The sequence below is a fragment of the Eschrichtius robustus genome, chromosome X (genome assembly GCF_028021215.1).
Source record: "Eschrichtius robustus isolate mEscRob2 chromosome X, mEscRob2.pri, whole genome shotgun sequence".
In the NCBI taxonomy this organism is placed as follows: domain Eukaryota; kingdom Metazoa; phylum Chordata; class Mammalia; order Artiodactyla; family Eschrichtiidae; genus Eschrichtius; species Eschrichtius robustus.
In genome coordinates, this window is record NC_090845.1 from 94,525,548 (window position 1) to 94,547,050 (window position 21,503).

The 21,503-nt window shown below is 40.3% G+C and overlaps 1 long non-coding RNA gene across 1 annotated transcript; it reads right to left on the bottom strand.

Annotated features, from left to right (window-relative positions):
• Window positions 1-19,868: 19,868 nt before the first annotated feature.
• On the bottom strand, window positions 19,869-21,058 carry LOC137756628 (uncharacterized). The gene is made up of 3 exons (XR_011072240.1): window positions 20,975-21,058; window positions 20,779-20,861; window positions 19,869-19,952 (listed from the first exon to the last, which is right to left on the bottom strand). It is a non-coding gene; the product is annotated as an uncharacterized lncRNA (long non-coding RNA).
• Between the last annotated feature and the right edge of the window lie 445 nt (window positions 21,059-21,503).

Genomic DNA, 21,503 nt, shown 5'->3' on the forward strand with positions numbered 1-21,503 from the left:
TGAATAAAATTGGGCAGAGAATTTGAATAGACATTTTTCCAAGGAAGACATACAGATGGCCAACAGATACATGAAAGCTGCTCAATACCCTTAATCATCAGGGAAATGCAACTCAAAACTATAATGAAATATTACCACACACCTATCAGAATATCTATTATCAAAAAGACAACAAAAAACAAAAGAATCTTAAAGAGAGTGGATATATGTATGTGCATAACTGATTCAATTTGCTGTACACCTGAAACTAACACAACATTGTAAATCAACTATACTCCAATAAAAATTTTTAAAAAGACAACAAAAAACAAGTGTTGGTGAGGATATGGAGAAAAGGAACCTTCGTGCACTGTTGGTGGGAATGTAAATTGGTGCAGCCACTGTGGAAAACAGTATGGAGGTTCCTCAAAAAACTAAAAATAGAACTACCATACAATCCAGCAATTCCACCTCTGGGTATTTATAAAAAAAAAAAAAAAAGAAAAAGAAAAAACCCACTAATTTGAAAGATACATGCACACCAGTGTTCCTTGCAGCATTATTTACAATAGCCAAGATATGGAAGCAACCTAAGTATCCATCGATAGATGAATGGATAAATATGTGGTATATATGTGTGTATATATATATATATATATATATATATATATATATATATATATATATATAATGGCATATTACTCAGCCATAAAAAAAGAATGAAATCTTGCCATTTGCAACAACATGGATGGATGCTGAGGATATTATGTTAAGTGAAATAAGTCAGAAAAGACAAATACTGTATGATCTCACCTATATGTGGAATATTTTATAAATAAATAAACAAACAGACAAACAAACAGACCCATAGATACAGAGAAAAAACTGGTGGTCACCAGAGGGGAGAGTGGTGGGGGACTGAGCAAAATAGGTGAAGGAGTTTCAGAGGTACAATCTTCCAGTTATAAAATAAATGTCTCAGATATATAATATACAGCATAGGGAATATTGTCAATAATATTGCAATAACATTATTACAAGTTATTGTAACAATAATTGTCAATAATATTGCAATGACAGATGTTTGCTACACTTGTGGTTTTTAATTTGTAATGTATATAAATGTTGAATCACTATGTCATACATCTGAAACATATAATTTTGTATGTCAACTATACTTCAATTTAAAAAAAAAAGAGAGAGAGAGAGAGACAATGGAGGCCAAAATACAGTGTTCAAAGAAAAAAACTGTCAACTAATAATCCTATATCAAGCAAAGTGATCTTTCAAGAATGAAGGTGAAATAAACACATTCCAGACAAACAAAAGCTTAAAGAATTTGTTGCTAGCACACCTGCTGTAGAGGGAACTTTCCTCAACATAATAAAGGCCATATATGACAAACCCACAGCCAACATCGTCCTCAATGGTGAAAAACTGAAACCATTTCCACTAAGATCAGGAACAAGACAAGGTTGCCCACTCTCACCACTATTATTCAACATAGTCTTGGAAGTTTTAGCCACAGCAATCAGAGAAGAAAAAGAAATAAAAGGAATCCAAACTGGAAAAGAGGAAGTAAAGCTGTCACTGTTTGCAGATGACATGATACTATACATAGAGAATCCTAAAGATGCTACCAGAAAACTACTAGAGCTAATCAATTAATTTGGTAAAGTAGCAGGATACAAAATTAATGCACAGAAATCTCTTGCATTCCTATACACTAATGATGAAAAATCTGAAAGTGAAATTAAGAAAACATTCCCATTTACCATTGCAACAAAAAGAATAAAATATCTAGGAATAAACCTACCTAAGGAGACAAAAGACCTGTATGCAGAAAACTGTAAGACACTGATGAAAGAAATTAAAGATGATACAAATAGATGGAGAGATATACCATGTTCTTGGATTGGAAGAATCAACATTGTGAAAATGACTCTACTACCCAAAGCAATCTACAGATTCAATGTACAATAAATACTAAAGGAAGTTCTTCAGGCTGACAATGGGTGACCCCAGATTGTAATTTGAATACACACACACACACACACATACACACAGAGAAAGAGCAACAGTAACTATGTAATTATAAAAAGACTGTATACAAGCATATTTACTCTCCTTTCCTTTCTTAACGGATTTAAAAGGCAATTGTATTAAAAATATGTACATAATACATTGTAGAGCTTATAACATATAGAAATGTAATATATTTAGCAAAAACAGCACAATGGAGGAAGGTAGGAGCAAAGCTGTATTGGACTAAGGAAATGACTCCAGATGGTAACTTGAATTCACAGGAACAAATGAAGAGAACCAGCTATGATAAATAAGAAGGTTAATATAACAAAAGCTATAAACATGTACTTGTTCTCCTCTCAGATTCTTCAAGAAACATAAAATTATATAAAGTAATAGTTATAACAATGTATTCTTGGGTTTGTAACATTTATTAGTTAACATGTATAACAATAATACCACAAAATAGGGTAAAGTGAATACAGCTATATAAAAGTAGTATTTGTATATCTAACTGGAATTAAGTTAGTATAAATCTGAAGCTGATATTAAAAAGTTAAGATGTATATGTTGAGCCCTAGAGCATCCACTTAAAAAAAACCCACTAAAAAATATAATGAAAATGAAGAGTCTGGCTCGTGGGTAAAAACTTATGTGTGATTTTCAGGCCTGACCATAGGCAATTACAAAGGCTTTAACTGGCAGACGTCACAAGAGAACATTGCTCTCCCTACACCAGATGTCTTGTTCAACCAATGCACTGAAGTCTCTGGAGGGCGTTGCTGTCAAGGAATCAGCCTCTCCTGGCTGGCCATGCTCTTACACATAGCTGCGTTCCTAGCCTGGGTGCCTCCACTTGAGGGCCTTTTTAACAGGTGCCTTGGGCAGAGGCCTTCCTCAGGTGCCTCTGCTGAAATCTCCTTGGGTGGGGGATGGAGAGGGAAGGAACCTTGAAGACACTTTTTCTCCTCTCTGAATCAGTACTCATTACACTCTTAGCTCTTCTCCCTCTCCTATTCTCCAGCTCCTCGGACCGTAAAACCACAGGAGCATTTTGTTCAGGGCTCCTTCCACAGTGAGACAATCTCCATGTCTGTGTTCATCCGTCTGACCCTGTGCTGGTACTGGTCCATGGGCAAAATGGAAAAGAGTGGACTCAGCAATTTCCCCAGTTTAGCTTTTTGCTTATCTTATTGCAGTAAGTGATTTAAGTAAGGCTTGAGTGTTACTTTCACTTTGGTTTGTTGTCTTAAGCAGCTACTCTGACATCTGGCAGATCAGCTTTCTTTCCAGCTCAACTGAGCTCCTGACAAATTGGTGCAGAGAGCCAAGCGGTCAATTAACCACAATGCTATCCTGGAAAATCACAAAGCCTGAAGATCCCCCGCAGTACCTTTGGGAGGTATTAGCAGAGTCTGCAGGGCATATTAAAAGGTTGCTAGTGGATTATTTGCAAGAGTCTAAAAGTCCCATGGGGCACTTTGCCAGCCATGCGTATGCGTTTTGGGGAATGCTAGAGGGAGCCATGGGGCATTCTTAGAGGGTGTTAGCGTATTTTTATATAAAGTTTTCAGCTCTGAGGGCAATTTCTAGTCCTCCTTAGTGCTTGACTCCCTGGCAGATCTCACCCAGCTAGTCAGACAAGTGATCCAACAGAGGGGTTCAAAGAAAGCTAGGGAAGCAATATCCTAGCCACTGTTTAGGGGTCTCCAACAATGAGATGGGGGGTTGCTGTCACGCAAGCTGAGTAACTTGTACTCTATGTCCCTGGTGCCAGTAAACACCCTGCTGTCAGCAAGTTGTTGAAACTTCAAGAGAGAAAAAAAGTGTAGTACCCCTCAAGATTACTTTGTCCAGCAGCCCCAAAGAGACCTTAGAAACTTAATTAGATCCCACCAGAGGTAATCTAGCTAAAGTTAATAAAGGGAGAGTGGCACAGTGTGGGGTGCATTACTACAAACTCTGTCATTCAGAGTGCCCTTACGGCAGCCGTTGCCAGGATAACAGAATGCAAACAGCAGCAGCAACAGCAGCTGCAGCCTTCTGGTTGCCATCCCCTTCCAGGGAAGCCTGGGCTCTGCTTGAACAGGCCCACCCTGCACGCCCCCAGGAGTCCTAGCCAGGAAACAGCTGTCCACCCTAGTCTGTTGCTTCACCCACTCTCTGCTCCTTCTCCCTCTCCTGCTCCAGAGAAACTGTGGCCAAATCCAGGGAGGTTGCCTTGCTGGGGTCTTTATGCTGTCAGCCCCTGTGACTGATGCAGGTCCACCCCTCCCTGTGGACCTGGGAATATATCAAAAGGCCCAGAAGCTTTGTCTAGACCTCTCAGCATTTTTTTTCTTCTTCTTTAAAAGAAATATTTTTTAAATTGAGGTCTAAGTGACATATAACATTATATTAGTTTCACGTGTACAACATAATGATTCAGCATATACATTGTGAAATGATCACCACAATGTCTAGTTAACATCTGTTACCTTACATAGTTACAAAAAATTTTTTTCCTTGTGATGAGACATACTTTCTTAGCATCTTTAAAATGTGAAATAGAGTATTAACTGTAGTCACCATGCTGTACATTACATCCCCATGATTTATTTATTTTATAACTGAAGTTTATACTTTTTGATCCCCTTTACCCATTTTTCCCACTCTTCACCCACCACTGTTGGCAACCACCAATCCGTTCTCTGTATCTATGAATTTGGGTTTCTGGTTTTGCTTTATTTTAAGTTTTGTTTTTGTTTTTATGTTCCACATATAAGTGATATCATACAGTATTTGTCTTTCTCTTTTTTAATTTAATTTTTATTTTATATTGAGGTATAGTTGATTTACAATGTTGTGTTAGCTTCAGGTGTACAGCACAGTGATTCAGTTATACATATACATATATCCATTCTTTTTCAGATTATTTTCTCATATAGGTTATTACAGAATATTGAGTAGAGTCCCCTGTGTTACACGGTAGGTCCTTGTTGATGATCTGTTTTATATATACTAGTGTGTATATGTTAATCCCAAACTCCTAATTTATTGCTCTCTCCCACCTTTCCTCTTTGGTAATCATAAATTTGTTTTCTAAGTCTGTTTCTGTTTTTTAAATAAGTTCATTTGTATCATTTTTTTTAATTCCACATATAAATGATATCATATGATATTTGTCTCTCTCTGAGTTACTTCACTTATTATGACAATCTCTAGGTCCGACATGTTGCTGTAAATAGTATTATTTCGTCCTTTTTTATGGCTGAGTAATATTCCATTTTATATATGTACCACATCTTCTTTATCCATTCCTCTGTCAATGGACATTTAGGTTGCTTCCATGTTTTGGCTATTGTAAATAAAAGGTGCTGCAATGAACATTGGGGTGCATACATCTTTCCAAATTATGGCTTTCTCTGGATATATGCCCAGGAGTGGGATTGCTGGATCATATGGTAGTTCTATTTTTAGTTTTTTAAGGAACCTCCATACTGTTCTCCATAGTGATTGTACCAATTTACATTCCCACCAACGGTGTAAAAGGGTTCCCTTTTCTCCACACCCTCTGCAGCATTTATTGTTTGTAGACTTTTTAATGATGGTCATTCTGTTTGTCTTTTTCTATCTGACATTTTTCACTTAGCTTAATGCCCTCAAGGATCATCCATGTTGTCATAAATGGTAAGATTTCATTCTTTTCTATTGCTGAATTATAATATATATGTGTATACATATATACATATGTATATATATATGTGTGTGTATATATATATATATACACATATGTACGTATGTCACATTTTTTTATCCATTCATCCATCGATGGACATGTAAGCTGTTTCCATACTTTGGCTAATGTATGTTGTAAATAATGCTGCTATGAACATGGGTTCATGTATCTTTTTGAGTTAATGTTTTTGTTTTCTTCAGATAAATACCCAGAAGTAGAATTGCTAGATCACATGGTAGTTTTATTTTTAATTTTTTGAGGAAACTCCATATTCTTTTACATAGTGGCTACACGAATTTAGATTCCCAGCAACAAGTCACAAGTATTCCCTTTTCTCCACATACTCACCAACACTTATTTGTTTTCTTTTTGATAATAGACATTCTAACAAGTGTGAGGTGACATCTCATTATGATTTTGATTTTCATTTCTCTGATGATTAGTGATGTTGAGCACTTTTTCATGTACCTGTTGGCTATCTGTATGTCTTCTTCGGAAAAAATATGTATTCAGATCTTCTGCCTATTCTTAATTGCATTTTTCTTTTGCTCTTGAGTTGCAGGAGTTCTTTATATATTTTAGATATTAACCCCTTGTCAGATATATCATTCACAAATATTTTCTCTCATTCAGTAGGTTGCCTTTTCATTTTGTTAATGGTTTCCTTTGCTGTGCAGGAGCTTTTCAGTTTTATATAGTCCCACTTGGTTTTGTTTGTTTGCTTTTGTTGCTTTTGCTTTTGATGTCAGATTCAAAAATTATCACCAAGACCTATGTGAAGTAGCTTACCATCTATGTTTCTTCTAGTTTATGGTTGCCAGTCTTAAATTTAAGTCTTTAATATGGTTTGAGTTAATTTTTGTGTATGGTGTGAGATAATGGTCCAGTTTCATTCTTTTGCATGTGACTATACAGTTTTCACAACACTATTTATTGAAGAGACTGTCTTCTCCCCATTGTATAGTCTTGGCTCCTTTGTTGTAGATTAATTGACCATTTATATGTGGGTTTATTTCTGAGTGCTCTATTCTGTTCCACTGATATTTATGTGTCTGTTTTTCTGCCAGTACCATACAGTTTTGATTTCTATAGCCTTATAATATACTTTGAAATCTGGGAGCATGATGCCTCCACCTCTCTTCTTCTTTCTCAAGATTGATTTGACTATTTGAGGTCTTTTACAGTTCCATACAAATTTTAGGATGGTTTGTTCTATTTCTATGAAAAATGCCATTGGAATTTTGATAGGGATTGCATTAAATCTGTAGATTGCTTTGGGTAGTATGAACATGTTAACAATGTTAATTTTTCTAATCCATGTGCATGGCATAGATTTTCATTTATTTGTGTCTTCTGCAATTTCTTTGATTAAGTTCTTGTAGCTTTCATTATATAGGTCTTTCACCTCTTTGGTTAAATTTATTCCTAGGTATTTTATTCTTTTTGGTGCAATTGTAAGTGGGATTGTTTTCTTAGTTTCTCTTTCTGATAGTTTGTTATTAGTGAATAGAAACACAACATATTTTTGTATATTGATTTTTTATCCTGCAAATTTACTAAATTCTTGTATTAGTTCTAGCAGTTTTTTAATGGAGTCTTTTGGTTTTTCTATATATAACATCTTATCATGTGCAAATAGTGACAGTTTTACTTCTTTCTTTCCAATTTTGATGTCTATTTCTTTTTCTTGCTTAATTGCTCTTGCTAGGACTTCCACTACTATGTTGAATAAAAGTGGTGAGAGGGGGCATCTTTGTCTTGTTTCTGCTCTTGGAGGAAAAGCTTTCAGCTCTTTACCATTGAGTATGATGTTAGCTGTGGGATTGTCATATGTGGCCCTTTACTATGTTGAGGTACATTCTCTCTATACCCGATTTGTTGAGATTTTTATCATAAATGGGTGTTTAATTTTGTCAAATGCTTTTTCTGCATTTATTGAGATGATCTTCTATTGAGAGGATCACCTATTGAGATGATGTTTATCCTTCATTTTGTTAATGTGATGTACTGCATTGATTGATTTACAGATGTTGAACCATTCTTGTATCCCTGGAATAAATCCCACTTGATTATGGTGTATTATCCTTTTAATATCTTTATTGTTGATTTTGGATTGCTACTATTTTGTTGAGGATTTTTGCCTCTATGCTCATCAGAGATTTGGGCCTATAATTTTCTTTACTTGTGATGTCCTTGCCTAGTTATGTCAGAGTAATGCTGACTTTGTAAAATGAGTTTGGAAGAGTTCCCTCTTCTTCTGTATTTTAGGAGTTTGAGAAGAATTGCTCTTAATTCTTTTTTTAAATGTTTGATAGAATTTATCAGTGCAGACTGGAATTCTGTTTCTTGGGAAGTTTTTGATTATTGATTCAATCCCCTTACTAGTAATATGTCCAGATTTTCTATTTCTTCATGATTCAGTCTTTGGTAGGTTGTATGTTTCTAAGAATTTATTCATTTCTTCTAGGTTGTCAGATTTGTTGATGTATAGTAAGCTCTTACGATCCTTTGTATTTCTGTAGTATCAGTTGTAACATCCCCTCTTTCTTTTCTGATTTTATTTATCTGAGTTTTTTCTCTTTTTTTCTCAGTGAGTCTAGATAAAAGTTTGTCAATTTTGTTTATTTCTCCAAAGAACCAGCTCTTAGTTTCATTGATCTTCTCTATTGTCTTTTTAGTCTCTATTTCATTTATTTCTGCTTGATTTTTGTTATTCTCCTCCCTCTACTAAGTTTGGGCTTATTTGTTCTTCTTTTTATAGTTCCTTTAGGTTTAAAGTTAGGTTGTTTATTTGACATTTTTCTTGTTTCTTGAGATAGGCATTTATTGCTATGAACTTCCCTCTTAGAACTGCTGTTGCTGCATCCGCTAAATTTCAATTCATTGTATTTCCATTTTTGTTTGTGTTGATGTATTTTTAAATTTTTTCTTTGATTTCTTCTTTTACTTGATACTTCTTATATTTTCCATCTCTTTGTGGAAGTTCACACTCTGTTCATCCATTCTCCTCCTGAGTTTGGTGAACATCTTTACTTTTACTTTACCCTTGCCTTTAACTCTTTATCAGGTTTAAATTACTTATCTTCATTTCATTAAGATTTTTTTTCTGAGATTTCATCTTTTTTCATTCGGAACATATTCCTCTGTTTCTTCATTCTGCTTGACCCTCTGTGTTGGTTTGAATGCATTAGATGAACCAGGCACCTCTCCCAGCCTTGAAGTAGTGGTTTTAGGTAGGAGATGAACCTTGTCATTCAACCCTTCCATAGCTCTTGGTTATCTCTCAAACCTTTGTGATTGTCCAAGCAGCCTATTACAATTTTAATAGCTCCAAGTAGTTGAGGGTGTGCTAAGACCTGTTAACATCCCAAAGGGGAGGGTCTCATTCAGCTCCTAGATTCAGGCTGATTGAAGTCCAGACCTTCAGGCAGCAGCTTTTAAAGTATGCAAGTATACACAGTCTGGTGGGATCACAAGCATGTGCCCTTCTAGCCACCAAATCCAGGCCATTTACAGGTGTCCCCTGGGCAGCAGTTTCAGAAGTTGGGTCTCCAGATAAGTATATAAGCTCTTTTATGGGAGATACTGGCAAGCTTTAGTAAGACAGAGGGAGAGCACAAAGATGGCATCCACTGTCCTACATTCCCTGAGAGCAGTTCCATAGGCTCCTTGGTATGAGCCAAACCTGAAGCCTGCCCCTCAGGCCAATGCTCCAGGACAAGCAAATAAGCCTCTTTCACAGAAAGACTGGGGGTGCATTTCAGTCCATTGTTTCTGCAGTGTTATCGGGGTGTTAGCTTGTGAAGAAATATCTCTCTGATTGTTACAGTCCCATGGGACCCAGGAAAACAAACTTCTCTGGCCACCAAACCCAGGCAGTCAAGGAGCATCCCCTCGGCAGCAGCCACAAAAATCAGGGCCCCAGACATGTATAAGAGTGCCCCTCTGGGAGATACTGTTGCTCCTGTGCACAGCAGAGGGAGAGTGTAAAGATAGCACCCACCCTCTGAGGTCTGTGGAAAGGATTACAGTCATGCCTTAGATGTGTGCTTAATTAGAAGCTTGCCCCTCAGTCTGCATCTATGATGATTAGCTAATAGGCTTCTTTCATAGAGACTGAGCTCCTGGATCTGCTGTCTCTTGCTGTGCCCTTGGGATGGTAACTACTTAAGAACTATTTTTCTGTTGGTTAAAATCCTGTGGGACCCACAAGCATAAGCCCCATTGGTCACCAGAGCCAGGCCATGTAGCGGTGTCCCCTGGTGGCAGTTGCAAGAATCTGGGCACCAGGCAAGGGTATAAGCTCCTTCCTGGGAGATAACAATGAGCTGTAGTGAGGCAGAGAGAGAGTGCAAAGGTTGCATCCATTGGTCCCTGTTCCCGGAAATCACTTCTTAGGGCACCAGATGTGTGTTAAACCAGAAGCCTGCCCCTGAGGCCAAAGTTCCTGGACAAGCAAATAGGACTCTTTCATATAAATATCAGGGTGTGTTTCAGTCTACTGTCTGTGCAATGCCTTGGGGGTGGTAGACTGCCAAGAACTGTCTCTTTGATTGATACAGTTCCATGGTACCCAGGAATACAATTTCTCTTGGCCTCCACAACCAGGAAATCAAGGGGCATACCCTGGATGGTAGCTGCAAAAATCAGGGCACCAGATTTGTGTAAAAGCTCCCCTCCCTGAGATACTGGTGCTTCAGAGCATGGCAGAGGGAGAGTGTGAAAATGGTGCCCACCAGCAGTAATGAGGCAGAAGGGGAGCATAAAGATGGTTCCCACCAGAAATAAAATAAATAAATAAAAGGATGGTACATCCTGGCTAGAGTAAGGCAGAGGGAGAGTACAAAGATGGCGCCCAATAGTCTGCTCCCAGAGAGTATTCCAGCAGGCTCTTAGATATGTGTGTTAAATTAGATGCCTGCCCCTAAAGCCAATACTTTAATACACACAAACCTCTTTCACTTAGCCTCTGAGTGCAATTGGCTACCTCTGAGCTAGGCCCTAGGGGGTGGTGAGCCCAAGCACACAAGCCCTTTTAGAGCCACTTCTCATATTGCTACAGTCTTGTAGATCTCATGGCTGTGAGCTCAGTTGGTTTTCAAAGCTAGATGTTTTGGGGGTTCACCCCTCAGGTGCAGGTCTTAAAAGTTTGGGTGCCCAATGTGGTGTTCAAATCCTTTGCTACTCAGGGAGAAGCTCTAGGTTTTGAGTTCCATCCCAATTGTGGGTCACCATGCTAGGGGTGGGTTTTATGGGAAGATTGTGTCCCAGTCTCTTCTACCCACTTCTATGAGTTTTTTTTTTTTCTTGTTTGCTTGATGTGTAGTCATTGCTCAGCCAGCCTTTAGGTTTCCTTCAGAGGAAATTGTTCCATATAGCTATAGACTCAGTGTGTCCATGTGAGAGGGTGAGTTCAGGATCTTCCTATATAGCCATCTTGAACCAGAATCTGACCTCTCAGCTTTCAAATACAAATAAGACTGGGATCAAGCCAATGTCCCTATGTTACCAGGGGACCAGAGTTCCTATGCAAAGATTAAAATTCAATAGAGAGGTGAAAAAATTAAACTCCTTGGATTTCTAAGTATCATTTCATAGGTTACTGTGCTCCACACAACCACTCCAAGATGAGAGAAAAGTAGATAATAACCTCTGGTTTGGAGTCTAAATCCACAACCACTAGTACCCTTACCTAAGCTTGACTATGGCAGGGTCCCTTAGAGCTCCTACAAATCTCTATTTTTATGACTGCCACAACTTAATGTGTTATTGGTATTGACATATTGTCTACATACATCTCTGCTAGCTTTTGCCCTCAGGCCCTGATGAGAATTGCTACAATTAGGGCCATTTTAGTGGGACATATGGAAAACCGTAAAAACCTATGTGACTCATAGGTTATAGCTAATGGCTTGTAAATTTGATCTGACCACTTGCAAGCCTCAGACTGGCCTATAAAACAAGGCCCCTTGTAGGGCAGAAACATTTAAATAAAAATCAGTTTTGCTCCTAATAAACTTTTTGTTACCCACACAGATGCTCATTAGAAAGCCTCTAATAATGGTGAAGGAAAACATAATCAATGAGTATACTGTGATTGTCTGCTAAATGCTGAGACTGAAGTGTCTTCTACCCTAAAGCAGGTAGATTTGTGATACCTTGCCCCTGGGATCCACCAGAGATAGCCCATAGAAATTCAGACACAATCCTAGACTTGGTCTACACACATGCACTGCCAGTGCCATTAGAAAATACTGAAACAACACAGAAAACCTACTACACCTGCCAAACCCTGGTCAAAGCTTAAAACACTGCCCAATATTCCCCAAGCCATGGGCCAGGACATTCTTAACAGGTTAATCACATTGAGCCTCTGGTCACACCTGGAGGGGTTCACTGGATCCTAACTAGTGCAGACATTTTCTCTGGGGTTTGGCCTAGTCATTTATATGTATTTCACTGACTTGGTCACATTATCGTGGACCTACAAAACAACATTTTTTTTCCTGTTCAGGTTTCCTGAACACATTGCATCTAATAATGGCTTCAGATTTGTGGTCCAAAGTACACATCAGTGGACCCAATAATGGGATATATGACACAATCTCCAAGCTTCATATCATGCCCAAGCCACAGAGGTAATTGGAAAATTTAAAGGATAATTAAAGGACAAGCTTAAGCAGCTGACAAGATGGGACAAAATAATCCCAGCTTGGAGTACATATCTCGAGTGAGTAGTCTGGGGTATCAACACAATAATTCCCCCAAAAAAGCCCTTATGCCATATGTTTGATCACACTGTCTACTTCCTTCCTTCAACTGTGTACCCTTCTTTTATAGTATTGACACTTTGGTCTCCACAGTAGACCCTGCAAGGGCCTTCCATATCCTTTTACCTTTTTCTAAAGACCCAAATAGATGGGAAATCGAAATAACAAAACATTTACTGGTTTATTATAAAGGATACAACTCAGGAATAGTGAATTGGAAGAAATGCATAAGCCAAGGTATGGGGTAGTTGCATGGAGTTTCCATGCCCTCTCCAGGCATGCCACTTTCCCAGCACTTTGATGTGTTTACCAACCTAGAGGCTTCCTACATCCTGTTGTTTAGGGATTTTTAATGGGGATTTAATTATGTGGGCATGATTGATCAAATCATTTGCCATTGGTGATTGAAATCAATCTCCAACACTTCTCCCCTCCCTAGAGATTAGTACATGGGGCTGAAAGCTCTAAACCTCTAATAATGGCTTGGTCTTTCTGGCAACCAACCCCAATCCTGAAGCTATCTAGGGTCCAGCCAAGAGTCACCTCATTAGCATAAACTCAGGTATGGTTTAAAGGTTAAAGAGGCTTGTTATAAATAACAAAAGAAGTTTCTATCACCCCTATGACTCAGAAAATTCCAAGGGTTTTAGGAACTCTGTGTTAGGAACTGGGGACAAAGACCAAATATATATTTCCCATTATACCACACTTGTGCAAATTGCTTGTCCCTTCAGGACTTGCTCAAGCCAAATCTTCCACTTCCCAGCTATACCACTATCATGTGTTGATGAAATGCTATTGTTCACACCCAACTTTATGGTTTAATGGGTTAAGCAACATTCAGTTCATCAATGGGCATTTCAGGTTACATGAGTGTTTGGTGGCCCACCATCAAACATTAGTTTGTTCTAGAGTTCAAGATCAAAAAATAGGCTGCTCTTAAAAGGACAGTGATGAAGGAAAATCTTCTCAGTGGCCAAGACTTCAAGCAGTGCACCAGATTGCTCATTTTCCCTGAAAGCAAACATGAACAGAATTATGCATCTACCCTAATTCATGGACGATGGTTAATGGTTGGCCTGAATGATTGGGAACATGAAAAGGACATGAATGGAAAGCAAGTGATAGGAGGTCTGGGGAAGCGGTATGTGTGTAACTCTCTGCAAATGACCATGGAGCATGAAGATATTTCTGTCCCATGCAAATCTTCAGTGAAGAGCAATATTAGCAGAGTAGAAATTTTAATAATCAGGTGGAAAAGATGATGCAATCTGTGGATGTCAATCAGCGACTTTTCCCAGATATTCCTGTCCTTGCCAGATGAGATCATGAAGAAAGTGGCTATGCCAAATGAGATAAAGTTTATGCATGGGCTCAGAAATGAGGACCTCCACTCAACAAGTTCAATGCGACCACAACAACAGCAGATACCAACACTGAGTTTCAAGTAAGACACTATACCTCAAGGGAACTAGCAAGCTATTTGGTTTTACCTTGATTACATTGGACCACATACATTCTAGAAAGGGCATTGCTTTGTTCTCACAGGAATAGACATTGACTCTAAATGTGGCTTTGCCTTCCTTTGCCACAATGCTTTTGCCAAAACTACTATCCATGGACGTACAAACTTCCCTATCTACCATCATGATACCCTACATAGCATCACTTCTGACAAAAAAATCTCGTTCCACACCAAACTAAATGTGGCAATGGGTTGATATTCATGAAACTCACTGGTCTGACCATGTTTCCCATCACCTTGAAGCAGCTGGCCTAATAGAGAGTGAAAAGGCCTTTTGAACTCAGTTACAGTGCCAGCTAGATGACAACACCTTGTAGGGTAGGACAATGTCCTTTGTGATGTGGTATATGCTCTAAATCAGCATCCAAGATGTGGTGCTGTTTCTCCCATAGCCTGGATTCACAGGTTGGGGAATCAAGGAGTGAAAATGAGTGTGGATCCTCTCATTACTCCCCTACTAATCCACTAGCACAATTCTTGCTTCCTGTCCCTATGAACTAGGCTCTCCGGATTCAAATGGATGAGTGCTTCCACTGAGGGGTACAACAATGGGTCCACTGAACTTGTAGTTGAGATTGCCACCTGGCCACCTTGGGTTACTCATGCCACTGAATGAACAGGAAAAGAGAGGGGTTAGAGTACTGGTTGGGGTGGTAGATCCTGACTATCAAGAAGAAATGGCATTGTCACACAAAATGGGGGGTTGTAATGCAGGAGTTTCCCAGGGATGCCTCTTACTACTCCTGTACCTGAGCAGGACCCTGTGGGGCCTTCCCAGGACAGATTTCCCCCCATGTCCTTTGCCTGCCTCTTGTCTGTTGAAAACTTTAGCCTCCTAGGCCTTCCCTGAGTTCCAGTCAAGCAAGACAAAGTAACAATACTTTAGCCATTAAACGAAGTCAAGGACCTTTAGTTCCTCCTCAAGGTCTATAGATATTATTCTGATCCAAGTCCTTTGAGCTGTTTTGAAGATACTGAAAGCCCCCCACTAGGTGGAAGAAGTTAACTGCATGCTGCCCACAAGTACATATGATGTATATCAGACTGGTTGGAACCAGAATGTTGATAATGTGGACTCCCAATTACCTCACCACCAACCAATCAGAAGAATGTCCACAAGCTGATCACACACCCCACAACCCCCCCACCCCAATCACTCACCCTACCTTTAGAAACCTTTCCCTGAAAGCCGTAGGGAAGTTCACACTTTTTGAGCACTAGCTACCTGGACTCCTTGCTTGGTGCCTGGCAATAAACGCCACACTGTCCTTCACCACAACCTCGGGTCAGTAGATTGGCTTTATTGCATGCAGGCAAGCGGACTCAAGTTTGGTTCATTAACACTCGCAAGTCCTGTGAGCAAAATCAATGGAAAACTATAGCAGCCCATACAAGCAGAACTGCTAATGGTCCAGACCCTCCAGAAAGGAAAAATTGGGTCATTCCACCAAGCAAGGAAACTCACCCAGCTAAGGGACTTGCTGACAGCAATGAGAATACGGAATGGGTAGTAGAAGAAGATAGGTGAAAGCCTCAGTTATGATCACCAGACCAGTTGCAAACCCCAGGGCTGTAATAGTTATGAGTATTTCTTCCTTATTTTGATATCAATATATCTGTCTTTATATTAACCATTTTTCTTCTACCTTCCTTTTCCCTTATTCCTTCCTATTTATATAACATGTGCTACTTATGGTTAATTTTTGTTTTGGTGTACAAGTTACCAGATGTCAAAGTGGTCTGAGAGGAACAGTGAACATCACCCAAGATCCCAAGATGGATAAAGGGGATTGTATCTTCTTTTATGAAGAGAGTTAGCATGTTCTGATTTTTACATGGGAGAGTTGCATCATGATAGGCTGAAGCATGGCTTTGCTCTTTCCTTTGGTTGAATTGTGTATGGATGCCAAGTTGACAAGGGCTGGACTGTGAAAGCACTGTTCTGTGTCAACTTGGCTAAGCCAAACTACATTTCCCAGAATTGTTTACTTTGCATGTTACAAGTTAGGGTTTGTCACCATAAAATTGTGCCTAAAATCTGGAAAGCTGAAATGAAACAGTAGCCATGTTTTATTGTTGGAAGGATGATGCAGGTCAGGTACCATGTTGTAGATCACAAAATTTCTTGTACATCTGCTGGTTCCACTTGTTGACAATGGCAGTAGCCAGGCTCACAACTCCAGCCTCCAGGATCATATTCCTCTAGCTTCTATCACTTCTGGGCCAAGTTCAAGACGGACTTTGTGGCAGGAGTTGCATTTCTCTTGCAGGTCATACATGGCAGCAAATTTTTAGGCTTGATGTTAGACAAATTCTGACATGGGGGCCAATGAAAGAAAGGAATGATACAGGTTCCATCTTGTTTGCATGTTTCAATTTTTCCCTGCATTTCCCCAGTTCATATTTATTCTTCCTTCCCAGCCATGTGTCTTGTGAGTTGAGGATCAGCACCAGATGTGAAGGTAACAGCTGAACCAAAATTGTTTTGCCAGTTCCTACAGTAACGTAAAGTCAAATCTCCATTATATTTTCCTTCCTCCAGAGAGAAAAAGTCAAGGACACTCTGAGAGGACTAGGGCACTGTGAAGGGGCAAAGCAAAAACTGTCCTACCAAGTCAGGTGTCTGATGCCTTACTTTTGGTGCCCACCTTAAGTCCTTCCTCCTCCTTTCTTGAGAAAAGCCCACCCAATGTGACCCCTCCTGATTCTTTCGGCTACACAGTTAGTAGTAAATGTATTATGTGTAATGATACTTTATAGATCCAATTCACATTCAGTCTTTTCTCCAAGCCAGACTTTGAGCCTCTCATTTTGGGGGACTGTGGCACCTCTTTCTCAGTCCCTGGCAATGTTTTTGGTCAAAGGTGGAGGGAGAGTGGTGGAGATAACTTAGTCTGGTCCTTTCAGATTCCCTTAACTGGGGTCACTGACTTTCTCTGTGGCTGGCTAATTAACCTTCAGATGTCATGTTGCCCCCCAAGCTGGATAGAAAAAGCAATCTTGTTTAAATGCAGATTAGACATCAGGAAATTTTGGATGGAGACTTGACTCTGCCATTAATTTGCGTGACCTTCGACAAGCCAATTAGGTGCTCTGGGACATTGATTTTCTCTGTGTCTGGTTAGTTACTTTGCTACATTCCCTTCAAATTTAAATCAGTGTTTTTTGGCAATGACATGTTCCATTCTTGAGGTGAGACCAGAGACAAAATTAACTGCCATATGATCCAGCTATCCCTCTTCTGGGTACTTATCCAAAGAATATGAAAACACTAATTTGAAAAGATATATGTACCCCCATGTTCATGGCAGCATTATTTACAATAGCCAAGATATGGTAACAAACTTAGTGACAATCAATAGATGAATAGATAAAGATGATGTGATATATATCTTCTTTATATATAATATATATATATTACTCAGCCATTTAAAAAATGAAATTTTGCCATTTGCAACAACATGGATTCACCTTGTGGGTATGCTAAGTGAAATTATGCTAAGTGAAATAAGTCAGACAGAGAAAGACATATATCATATGATTTCGCTCATTACTGGAATGTAAAAAACAAACAAACAAACAAACATAATAAATGAACAAACCAAAGCAATCCAAACAAACACCTAGATACAGAAAACAGAGTAGTGGTCACCAGAGGGTAACCACTGAGGAGGAGGGCAAAATGGGTAACAAAACTCAGGTCCAGCTGCTCACTGCTCAAAAGGCAATACTCAAGAGGCAAGATTGGCAGAAGGGAAAGTTTGCTTTATTCCAGAGGCTGGCAGTTGGGGGAGAAGGCAGACTCATGTTCAAAGGCCAACTCTCTCCTGACAATCAGTGGGGAATAGCTTTTAAGGGGGAGTTTCAGGGTTTATAGGCAGAGAGAGGGGGGCATGCAGAAACAGCACAGTCAGCTCTGACAATCATCCTGAAATTGGTCATGCAGTGGTCTAATCAGTGTCATCTTGATTGTTTTAAATACAGTTAATCTTCGGTTCCAGGGTGGGTTTGTCCCATTTCCTTGAGGCCATTTCTCAGAATTATGGTAGCTTATGTCATGGCTACAGTCTGGTCATCATGTAGTTAACTTCTTCCACCTGGTGGGGGATTCAGTATCTATAAAACAGTTCAAAGGATATGGCTCAGAATATTATCTATAGCCCTTGAGAAGGAACTAAAGGTCCTTGACTATGCTTAATGACTAAACTATTATTATTTAGTCTTGTTGGACCATTTTCTTTTGTTTCTGCATTTTCTCACTTTTCAGATTAAACTTATTTTTTGGCTAAAGTTTTTTTCACCAACAAAAGGCAGGCAGAGGACATGGTTGGGACGGGGGCGGGGGTGGGTCTGTTCTGGGAAGGCCCCATAGGGTCCTGCTCTGTTTCAATACAGTGATGGATGGAAAGTAAATTTTTGGTGCTGAGCATGCTGTTGTGTATTCAGAAGTAAAAATACAATGTTGCACACATGAAACTTACATAATATTATAAACTAATATTACTTCAATAAAAATCATTAAAATTTTTAATTTAAAATTTATTGAAATTTTGTTGGAGTGATGAAAGGGATTTATCAGTGTTATTTTTCTGATATATGATATTTCATAATTCATTTCCTATGTTTCTTTTTTCTAAAATATTTTTCAGTTACAAAATATTTTAATTTTCAGAATAAATACCAAAAACGTGATCTATCCATTTTTTTAAGAATTTTTTTACACTTGATTTCTTGGTTTAGTGGGTCAGAATGCAACAGAAAGCCTTAGTTTAACTCAGATCATCCTAAGAAGGCTGCCCTTTTAAAGCCTTTTACGGTTGCCTTAAATAAGTGTCCTCCTTTCTATATTTATTCTTTAGAGGACTGATGTGTTTTTGGCAGCATTTATTAAACTCCTTCCAGCTCCTGTTTCTAACATTTCTTCAACCCTTTGTTCTGACTGATTTCATTTTAACTTTATATGTTCTTTTTAAGGAGTTTTAATAACATTAGTAAATCCAAAATCTTTTCTCTCTCTCTTCTTGGAGACTTTTGCCACTGCTGAGATCTGAGCTATACAATTTTTTATGACTTTGTCCCTACTGACATGAGCTGTCCTTAGATGAAAATGGGGGGAGGGGATTACAGTTCCTGTGCTGCAGGGTGCAGCCATGTTGGAATACTATAGTTTTGCTGACAACGGTGAAATTAACAGGACTTATGAAGTCGTGTGGGCCTAAAGGGCGAACAAGGACTCTAAGGTTCAAAGGGAGATTCTAAGCAATCCAGAACCAAGGGGTCTTGATCACTCATTGGACCACAGGCATGTCAATCCTCACTTCTCAGCAAATGAGCTTAGAGCTCGGCGATGACAGAAGTGGTCCTTTGTTGACCCGTCAAGCTTCCGCTCCCACCACCCGCCCCTCGGATTCTTTCCCACCTTGTCCACTGCCACTGCAGGTGCAGTCTTGGTGGGCTGCACTCCACCCTTCCTGTCACGGGTCCCCCACAGGCACCGTCGCAGACTCTTGTCCCCTGTGTAGTCATCTTCTTTGTGCCTCCACCACCTCCCGGTGGCCCCACTGACAACAGCATCCCCTCAGTGGCAGTCAATTTGGTGGCTGTCATCTTCACCGCAGTCATGACTGCACAGGATCACAGCTTAGGTCCAGGCAGGGATTCGTGCATCCCTCCTGCCACGTTTGCCACAGAGGAGCAAGACCCAACTCAAGGTGACCAGGACAGAGCTGATGGTGGGGCAGACCGTGACCCTGGACTCGTCGAGGCCCCCGTGGTTCCCCTTGCAGAAGGGTCAGATGAATTCGTGGGGGCTGCAGCCTTTCTGGCTTCCCAGGCAGTCGCCAGAGCTCTTCTGGAGGAGGAGGGTGAGCAGGAGGCCTCCCAGCCCACAGTCGAGGAGGACAGGGATGTCCGGTCAGCAGAGCAAGAGGAGGACCTGGAGGAGGGGAAGGAGGAGGAGGAAGAGGAACAGGACTACGATGGCGAGGAGGAAGATGAGTATGAAGGGGAAGACCATAACGAGGAGGTACAGGAGGAGGGTGCAGTAGTCGTTGTAGGGGTCCTTTAGCTACCCATGGCAGGGTTCCAATCCCTTTTCCGGGATCTGATCCAGTCCCATACACGCTGTATCCATTAAAATGACCACGTCTTGAATCACCCTCATGCAGGCCGCATAGTGGTCAGGAGTTGTTCCCCAGAGCCCGAGGATCCGGGAGAGGGACCCATATCTCGGGAGGGCGAGGACCTGGCAGAGGGAACCTCCCCGCAAGTGCCCAAGGAACTTGTAGAGGAGGCGGCATCCCAGAAGGCAGAGGAACCGGCGGCGGAGGCCCAGTTCTGAGTGGGCGAGGTCCTGGCTGATGCCTCCGAGTCCTGGGAGACTGGGGCCTGTGGACCCGACAGGGCCGAGGCTGGCGAGGGGCAGCCCAGTCCTCAGGCCCTTGCAGCCCCTGCTGGGGCATCGGCCTGAAAGGCAGGCCACGCTCAGAGCTGGCCTCTAGCAGTTAAGCAGCCGGTCAAAGCTCTCAAAAACCTTCAGGCACAATATGCACAAGGTAAAAGCCCAATTCTATAAAGACCTTTATGATCTTGAGAAAAAGTATGCTGCCTTCTACCAACCTCTGTTTGATAAGAAAGCTGACATCATCAATGCAATACATGAGCCCACAGAAGTCGAAGTCAGTGGCAAGTAGGTGTTCAGGAAGGAGCTTGGGAGGAAATGGAAAGCGAGCCTGAAGGAAAGGGGCAAACAAATGGCATACCTCGCTTTTGGTTGACGGCTTGTAAAAATGTAAAGATTCTCAGTAGTGTGATCTGGGGAAATGATGAACTTGTACTGGAGCACCTGAAAGATGTAAAAATAAGATTTTCAGGGGTTGGGAACCCATGAGCTTCACTGTAGAATTTCTCTTTAAGTCAAATGAATACTTTTTCAACAAAGTTCTGACAAAAACATACCAAATGCGATCAGACCCAGATGATTCTGATCCTTCTTCTCCAAAGGGCCAGAAATAATCAGCAGCACAGGGTGTGAGATCTACTGGAAAGACGGGAAAGACCTCACCGTGAAAACTCTCAAGCTGCAGAATTGTGAGGGCCCTGGAGGTGTCGTACCGACCAGTAGGAAGGTGCCCAGCTCTTCTTTCTTCACCTACTTCTACCCTCCTGATTCTCCGGAGGGTAGAGTTCTGGATGTCGCCACTGATTATAAGTTGGGCTATTTTTTCCGTGAAGTTCTCATCCCAAAGTCCATATTACTCTTCATGAAAGAAGCAATTAAATATCAGTATGAAAACTCTGTTGAAGAGGTCCAAGAATCTGAAGGCGAGGAGGAGAAAGAAGCTGAAAATGAAGAACCAGAAGAAGGACCTGAGAAAGATCCAAATACAGTAGAGTGCAGCCTGGAAGAATCCAGGTTGAATATCATCCAACCATTCCTGCCATACACATGTCATAGTCTTAAATTTTCTGAATAAACAATAATAAA